The sequence below is a fragment of the Procambarus clarkii genome, unplaced genomic scaffold (assembly GCF_040958095.1).
Source record: "Procambarus clarkii isolate CNS0578487 unplaced genomic scaffold, FALCON_Pclarkii_2.0 HiC_scaffold_197, whole genome shotgun sequence".
NCBI lineage: Eukaryota > Metazoa > Arthropoda > Malacostraca > Decapoda > Cambaridae > Procambarus > Procambarus clarkii.
In genome coordinates this window covers 379,365-389,103 of record NW_027189230.1, presented here as the reverse complement: position 1 = coordinate 389,103, position 9,739 = coordinate 379,365, and positions in this window count along the sequence as shown.

Sequence of the window (9,739 nt, the reverse complement as noted above, 5' to 3'; positions counted from 1 at the left end):
ACATGAAGTAGTATCGAAATATTGGTAAAAACGAATATATATACGTAAAATCACACTACATGAATAACGTGAAAAAAGTCACTATATTACCATATTTGAGGATTTTAAATTCAAATCATAGAGCGAGGTTTCGTGTTATTTAGATCCAAGAAAAGACATATGACAATGTTGTTTCAAATACAAATGACAAAAATCAATGTGTTTTCATTAGAATTAACTAAAATGTTCCTGATTTTCCGTTTATATTACCGATGGAAGATGTACACGTAAAACCGCTCTAATCCGGCTGAAACGTCGATATATGCAATAAAAACAGAACTTCTCCCCTTTTAAATATCATACTCGGTATTTTAACGAGAAACAAATAGATGATTGAAAATGAAGTATTTAAGGTTATTTCTGATCAATTATGTGTTTGCATAATTTTTCATGTATATTTAATGAGATAATAACAATAAACATAAAATTCACAAAAACGTGGAAAAACGGCAAAATATTGCCTAATTCGATGATATTTTGTTTAAATCACATAAAGGAAAAGGGGATAATAAAGGTCAAAATATTGCTAAATTCGATGATTTTTAGTACGAAACAAAATGCAAGAAAACTTGCTTAAAAATGCATAATTTACAAAATTCTGAGATTTGAAGGCCAAATCACATATCGTGAGAAAACATGAAGTAGTATCGAAATATTGGTAAAAACTAATATATATACGTAAAATCACACTACATAAATAACGTGAAAAAAGTCACTATATTACCATATTTGAGGATTTTAACTTCAAATCATAGAGCGAGGTTTCGTGTTATTTAGATCCAAGAAAAGACATATGACAATGTTGTTTCAAATACAAATGACAAAAATCAATGTGTTTTCATTAGAATTAACTAAAATGTTCCTGATTTTCCGTTTATATTACCGATGGAAGATGTACACGTAAACAGCTCTAATCCGGCTGAAACGTCGATATATGCAATAAAAACAGAACTTCTCCCCTTTTAAATATCATACTCGGTATTTTAACGAGAAACAAATAGATGATTGAAAATGAAGTATTTAAGGTTATTTCTGATCAATTATGTGTTTGCATAATTTTTCATGTATATTTAATGAGATAATAACAATAAACTGAAAATTCACAAAAAAAGGTGGAAAACGGCAAAATATTGCCTAATTCGATGATATTTTGTTTAAATCACATAAAGGAAAAGGGGATGATAAAGGTCAAAATATTGCTAAATTCGATGATTTTTAGTACAAAACAAAATGCAAGAAAACTTGCTTAAAAATGCAAAATTTGCGAAATTATGAGATTTGAAGGCCAAATCACATATCGTGAGAAAACATGAAGTAGTATCGAAATATTGGTAAAAACGAATATACATACGTAAAATCACACTACATAAATAACGTGAAAAAAGTCACTATATTACCATATTTGAGGATTTTAACTTCAAATCATAGAGCGAGGTTTCGTGTTATTTAGATCCAAGAAAAGACATATGACAATGTTGTTTCAAATACAAATGACAAAAATCAATGTGTTTTCATTAAAATTAACTAAAATGTTCCTGATTTTCCGTTTATATTACCGATGGAAGATGTACACGTAAAACCGCTCTAATCCGGCTGAAACGTCGATATATGCAATAAAAACAGAACTTCTCCCCTTTTAAATATCATACTCGGTATTTTAACGAGAAACAAATAGATGATTGAAAATGAAGTATTTAAGGTTATTTCTGATCAAATATGTGTTTGCATAATTTTTCATGTATATTTAATGAGATAATAACAATAAACTGAAAATTCACAAAAACGTGGAAAAACGGCAAAATATTGCCTAATTCGATGATATTTTGTTTAAATCACATAAAGGAAAAGGGGATGATAAAGGTCAAAATATTGCTAAATTCGATGATTTTTAGTACAAAACAAAATGCAAGAAAACTTGCTTAAAAATGCAAAATTTACGAAATTCTGAGATTTGAAGGCCAAATCACATATCGTGAGAAAACATGAAGTAGTATCGAAATATTGGTAAAAACGAATACATATACGTAAAATCACACTACATGAATAACGTGAAAAAAGTCACTATATTACCATATTTGAGGATTTTAGCTTCAAATCATAGAGCGAGGTTTCGTGTTATTTAGATCCAAGAAAAGACATATGACAATGTTGTTTCAAATACAAATGACAAAAATCAATGTGTTTTCATTAGAATTAACTAAAATGTTCCTGATTTTTCGTTTATATTACCGATGGAAGATGTACACGTAAAACCGCTCTAATCCGGCGGAAACGTCGATATATGCAATAAAAACCGAACTTCTCCCCTTTCCTCAAATTCAAATGATAAAAATCAATGTGTTTTCATTAGAATTAACTAAAATGTTCCTGATTTTCCGTTTATATTACCGATGGAAGATGTACACGTAAAACCGCTCTAATCCGGCTGAAACGTCGATATATGCAATAAAAACAGAACTTCTCCCCTTTCCAATACATTACTCAGTATTTTAACGAGAAACAAATAGATGATTGAAAATGAAGTATTTAAGGTTATTTTCTGATCACTTATGTGTTTGCATAAGTTTTATCGTATATATAATGAATTAATAACAATAAACTGAAATTTCACAAAAACTTGGAAAAACGGCCTAATTCGATGATATTTTGTTTAAATCACATAAAGGAACAGGGGATGATAATGGTCAAAATATTGCTAAATTCGATGATTTTTAGTACAAAAAAAATGCAAGAAAACTTGCTTAAAAATGAAAAATTCCCGAAATTCTGAGATTTGAAGGCCAAATCATATATCGTGAGAAAACATGAAGTAGTATCGAAATATTGGTAAAAACGAATATATATACGTAAAATCAGACTACATGAATAACGTGAAAAAGTCACTATATTACCATATTTGAGGATTTTAACTTCAAATCATAGAGCGAGGTTTCGTAATATTTAGATCAAAGAAAAGACATATGACATTGTTGTTTCAAATACATATGATAAAAATCAATGTGTTTTCATTAGAATTAACTAAAATGTTCCTGATTTTCCGTTTATATTACCGATGGAAGATGTACACGTAAAACCGCTCTAATCCGGCTGAAACGTCGATATATGCAATAAAAACAGAACTTCTCCCCTTTTAAATATCATACTCGGTATTTTAACGAGAAACAAATAGATGATTGAAAATGAAGTATTTAAGGTTATTTTTGATCAATTATGTGTTTGCATAATTTTTCATGTATATTTAATGAGATAATAACAATAAACTGAAAATTCACAAAAACGTGGAATAACGGCAAAATATTGCCTAATTCGATGATATTTTGTTTAAATCACATAAAGGAAAAGGGGATGATAAAGGTCAAAATATTGCTAAATTCGATGATTTTTAGTACAAAACAAAATGCAAGAAAACTTGCTTAAAATGCAAAATTTACGAAATTCTGAGATTTGAAGGCCAAATCACATATCGTGAGAAAACATGAAGTAGTATCGAAATATTGGTAAAAACGAATATACATACGTAAAATCACACTACATAAATAACGTGAAAAAAGTCACTATATTACCATATTTGAGGATTTTAACTTCAAATCATAGAGCGAGGTTTCGTGTTATTTAGATCCAAGAAAAGACATATGACAATGTTGTTTCAAATACAAATGACAAAAATCAATGTGTTTTCATTAAAATTAACTAAAATGTTCCTGATTTTCCGTTTATATTACCGATGGAAGATGTACACGTAAAACCGCTCTAATCCGGCTGAAACGTCGATATATGCAATAAAAACAGAACTTCTCCCCTTTTAAATATCATACTCGGTATTTTAACGAGAAACAAATAGATGATTGAAAATGAAGTATTTAAGGTTATTTCTGATCAATTATGTGTTTGCATAATTTTTCATGTATATTTAATGAGATAATAACAATAAACTGAAAATTCACAAAAACGTGGAAAAACGGCAATATATTGCCTAATTCGATGATATTTTCTTTAAATCACATAAAGGAAAAGGGGATAATAAAGGTCAAAATATTGCTAAATTCGATGATTTTTAGTACAAAACAAAATGCAAGAAAACTTGCTTAAAAATGCAATATTTGCGAAATTATGAAATTTGAAGGCCAAATCACATATCGTGAGAAAACATGAAGTAGTATCGAAATATTGGTAAAAACGAATATATATATACGTAAAACCAGACTACATGAATAACGTGAAAAAAGTCACTATATTACCATATTTGAGGATTTTAACTTCAAATCATAGAGCGAGGTTTCGTGTTATATAGATCCAAGAAAAGACATATGACAATATTGTTTCAAATACAAATGACAAAAATCAATGTGTTTTCATTAGAATTAACTAAAATGTTCCTGATTTTCCGTTTATATTACCGATGGAAGATGTACACGTAAAACCGCTCTAATCCGGCTGAAACGTCGATATATGCAATAAAAACAGAACTTCTCCCCTTTTAAATATCATACTCGGTATTTTAACGAGAAACAAATAGATGATTGAAAATGAAGTATTTAAGGTTATTTCTGATCAATTATGTGTTTGCATAATTTTTCATGTATATTTAATGAGATAATAACAATAAACTGAAAATTCACAAAAAAGGTGAAAAACGGCAAAATATTGCCTAATTCGATGATATTTTGTTTAAATCACATAAAGGAAAAGGGGATGATAAAGGTCAAAATATTGCTAAATTCGATGATTTTTAGTACAAAACAAAATGCAAGAAAACTTGCTAAAAAATGCAAAATTTGCGAAATTATGAAATTTGAAGGCCAAATCACATATCGTGAGAAAACATGAAGTAGTATCGAAATATTGGTAAAAACGAATATATATATACGTAAAACCAGACTACATGAATAACGTGAAAAAAGTCACTATATTACCATATTTGAGGATTTTAACTTCAAATCATAGAGCGAGGTTTCGTGTTATTTAGATCCAAGAAAAGACATATGACAATGTTGTTTCAAATACAAATGACAAAAAATCAATGTGTTTTCATTAGAATTAACTAAAATGTTCCTGATTTTTCGTTTATATTACCGATGGAAGATGTACACGTAAAACCGCTCTAATCCGGCGGAAACGTCGATATATGCAATAAAAACCGAACTTCTCCCCTTTCCTCAAATTCAAATGATAAAAATCAATGTGTTTTCATTAGAATTAACTAAAATGTTCCTGATTTTCCGTTTATATTACCGATGGAAGATGTACACGTAAAACCGCTCTAATCCGGCTGAAACGTCGATATATGCAATAAAAACAGAACTGCTCCCCTTTCCAATACATTACTCAGTATTTTAACGAGAAACAAATAGATGATTGAAAATGAAGTATTTAAGGTTATTTCTGATCAATTATGTGTTTGCATAATTTTTCATGTATATTTAATGAGATAATAACAATAAACCGAAAATTCACAAAAACGTGGAAAAACGGCAAAATATTGCCTAATTCGATGATATTTTGTTTAAATCACATAAAGGAAAAGGGGATGATAAAGGTCAAAATATTGCTAAATTCGATGATTTTTAGTACAAAACAAAATGCAAGAAAACTTGCTTAAAAATGCAAAATTTACGAAATTCTGAGATTTGAAGGCCAAATCACATATCGTGAGAAAACATGAAGTAGTATCGAAATATTGGTAAAAACGAATACATATACGTAAAATCACACTACATGAATAACGTGAAAAAAGTCACTATATTACCATATTTGAGGATTTTAACTTCAAATCATAGAGCGAGGTTTCGTGTTATTTAGATCCAAGAAAAGACATATGACAATGTTGTTTCAAATACAAATGACAAAAATCAATGTGTTTTCATTAGAATTAACTAAAATGTTCCTGATTTTTCGTTTATATTACCGATGGAAGATGTACACGTAAAACCGCTCTAATCCGGCGGAAACGTCGATATATGCAATAAAAACCGAACTTCTCCCCTTTCCTCAAATTCAAATGATAAAAATCAATGTGTTTTCATTAGAATTAACTAAAATGTTACTGATTTTCCGTTTATATTACCGATGGAAGATGTACACGTAAAACCGCTCTAATCCGGCTGAAACGTCGATATATGCAATAAAAACAGAACTTCTCCCCTTTCCAATACATTACTCAGTATTTTAACGAGAAACAAATAGATGATTGAAAATGAAGTATTTAAGGTTATTTTCTGATCACTTATGTTTTTGCATAATTTTTATCGTATATTTAATGAATTAATAACAATAAACTGAAATTTCACAAAAACTTGGAAAAACGGCCTAATTCGATGATATTTTGTTTAAATCACATAAAGGAACAGGGGATGATAATGGTCAAAATATTGCTAAATTCGATGATTTTTAGTACAAAAAAAATGCAAGAAAACTTGCTTAAAAATGAAAAATTCCCGAAATTCTGAGATTTGAAGGCCAAATCATATATCGTGAAAAAACATGAAGTAGTATCGAAATATTGGTAAAAACGAATGTATATATACGTAAAACCAGACTACATGAATAACGTGAAAAAAGTCACTATATTACCATATTTGAGGATTTTAACTTCAAATCATGGAGCGAGGTTTCGTATTATTTAGATCAAAGAATAGACATATGCCAATGTTGTTTCAAATACAAATGATAAAAATCAATGTGTTTTCATTAGAATTAACTAAAATGTTCCTGATTTTCCGTTTATATTACCGATGGAAGATGTACACGTAAAACCGCTCTAATCCGGCTGAAACGTCGATATATGCAATAAAAACAGAACTTCTCCCCTTTTAAATATCATACTCGGTATTTTAACGAGAAACAAATAGATGATTGAAAATGAAGTATTTAAGGTTATTTCTGATCAATTATGTGTTTGCATAATTTTTCATGTATATTTAATGAGATAATAACAATAAACATAAAATTCACAAAAACGTGGAAAAACGGCAAAATATTGCCTAATTCGATAATATTTTCTTTAAATCACATAAAGGAAAAGGGGATAATAAAGGTCAAAATATTGCTAAATTCGATGATTTTTAGTACAAAACAAAATGCAAGAAAACTTGCTTAAAAATGCAAAATTTGCGAAATTATGAAATTTGAAGGCCAAATCACATGTCGTGAAAAAACATGAAGTAGTATCGAAATATTGGTAAAAACGAATATATATATACGTAAAACCAGACTACATGAATAACGTGAAAAAAGTCACTATATTACCATATTTGAGGATTTTAACTTCAAATCATGGAGCGAGGTTTCGTATTATTTAGATCAAAGAATAGACATATGCCAATGTTGTTTCAAATACAAATGATAAAAATCAATGTGTTTTCATTAGAATTAACTAAAATGTTCCTGATTTTCCGTTTATATTACCGATGGAAGATGTACACGTAAAACCGCTCTAATCCGGCTGAAACGTCGATATATGCAATAAAAACAGAACTTCTCCCCTTTTAAATATCATACTCGGTATTTTAACGAGAAACAAATAGATGATTGAAAATGAAGTATTTAAGGTTATTTCTGATCAATTATGTGTTTGCATAATTTTTCATGTATATTTAATGAGATAATAACAATAAACATAAAATTCACAAAAACGTGGAAAAACGGCAAAATATTGCCTAATTCGATAATATTTTCTTTAAATCACATAAAGGAAAAGGGGATAATAAAGGTCAAAATATTGCTAAATTCGATGATTTTTAGTACAAAACAAAATGCAAGAAAACTTGCTTAAAAATGCAAAATTTGCGAAATTATGAAATTTGAAGGCCAAATCACATGTCGTGAAAAAACATGAAGTAGTATCGAAATATTGGTAAAAACGAATATATATATACGTAAAACCAGACTACATGAATAACGTGAAAAAAGTCACTATATTACCATATTTGAGGATTTTAACTTCAAATCATGGAGCGAGGTTTCGTATTATTTAGATCAAAGAATAGACATATGCCAATGTTGTTTCAAATACAAATGATAAAAATCAATGTGTTTTCATTAGAATTAACTAAAATGTTCCTGATTTTCCGTTTATATTACCGATGGAAGATGTACACGTAAAACCGCTCTAATCCGGCTGAAACGTCGATATATGCAATAAAAACAGAACTTCTCCCCTTTTAAATATCATACTCGGTATTTTAACGAGAAACAAATAGATGATTGAAAATGAAGTATTTAAGGTTATTTCTGATCAATTATGTGTTTGCATAATTTTTCATGTATATTTAATGAGATAATAACAATAAACTGAAAATTCACAAAAACGTGGAAAAACGGCAAAATATTGCCTAATTCGATGATATTTTGTTTTAATCACATAAAGGAAAAGGGAATGACAAAGGTCAAAATATTGCTAAATTCGATGATTTTTAGTACAAAACAAAATGCAAGAAAACTTGCTTAAAAATGCAAAATTTACGAAATTCTGAGATTTGAAGGCCAAATCACATATCGTGAGAAAACATGAAGTAGTATCGAAATATTGGTAAAAACGAATATATATACGTAAAATCACACTACATAAATAACGTGAAAAAAAGTCACTATATTACCATATTTGAGGATTTTAACTTCAAATCATAGAGCGAGGTTTCGTGTTATTTAGATCCAAGAAAAGACATATGACAATGTTGTTTCAAATACAAATGACAAAAATCAATGTGTTTTCATTAGAATTAACTAAAATGTTCCTGATTTTCCGTTTATATTACCGATGGAAGATGTACACGTAAACCGCTCTAATCCGGCTGAAACGTCGATATATGCAATAAAAACAGAACTTCTCCCCTTTTAAATATCATACTCGGTATTTTAACGAGAAACAAATAGATGATTGAAAATGAAGTATTTAAGGTTATTTCTGATCAATTATGTGTTTGCATAATTTTTCATGTATATTTAATGAGATAATAACAATAAACTGAAAATTCACAAAAAAGGTGAAAAACGGCAAAATATTGCCTAATTCGATGATATTTTGTTTAAATCACATAAAGGAAAAGGGGATGATAAAGGTCAAAATATTGCTAAATACGATGATTTTTAGTACAAAACAAAATGCAAGAAAACTTGCTTAAAAATGCAAAATTTGCGAAATTATGAGATTTGAAGGCCAAATCACATATCGTGAGAAAACATGAAGTAGTATCGAAATATTGGTAAAAACGAATATACATACGTAAAATCACACAACATAAATAACGTGAAAAAAGTCACTATATTACCATATTTGAGGATTTTAACTTCAAATCATAGAGCGAGGTTTCGTGTTATTTAGATCCAAGAAAAGACATGACAATGTTGTTTCAAATACAAATGACAAAAATCAATGTGTTTTCATTAAAATTAACTAAAATGTTCCTGATTTTCCGTTTATATTACCGATGGAAGATGTACACGTAAAACCGCTCTAATCCGGCTGAAACGTCGATATATGCAATAAAAACAGAACTTCTCCCCTTTTAAATATCATACTCGGTATTTTAACGAGAAACAAATAGATGATTGAAAATGAAGTATTTAAGGTTATTTCTGATCAATTATGTGTTTGCATAATTTTTCATGTATATTTAATGAGATAATAACAATAAACTGAAAATTCACAAAAACGTGGAAAAACGGCAAAATATTGCCTAATTCGATGATATTTTCTTTAAAT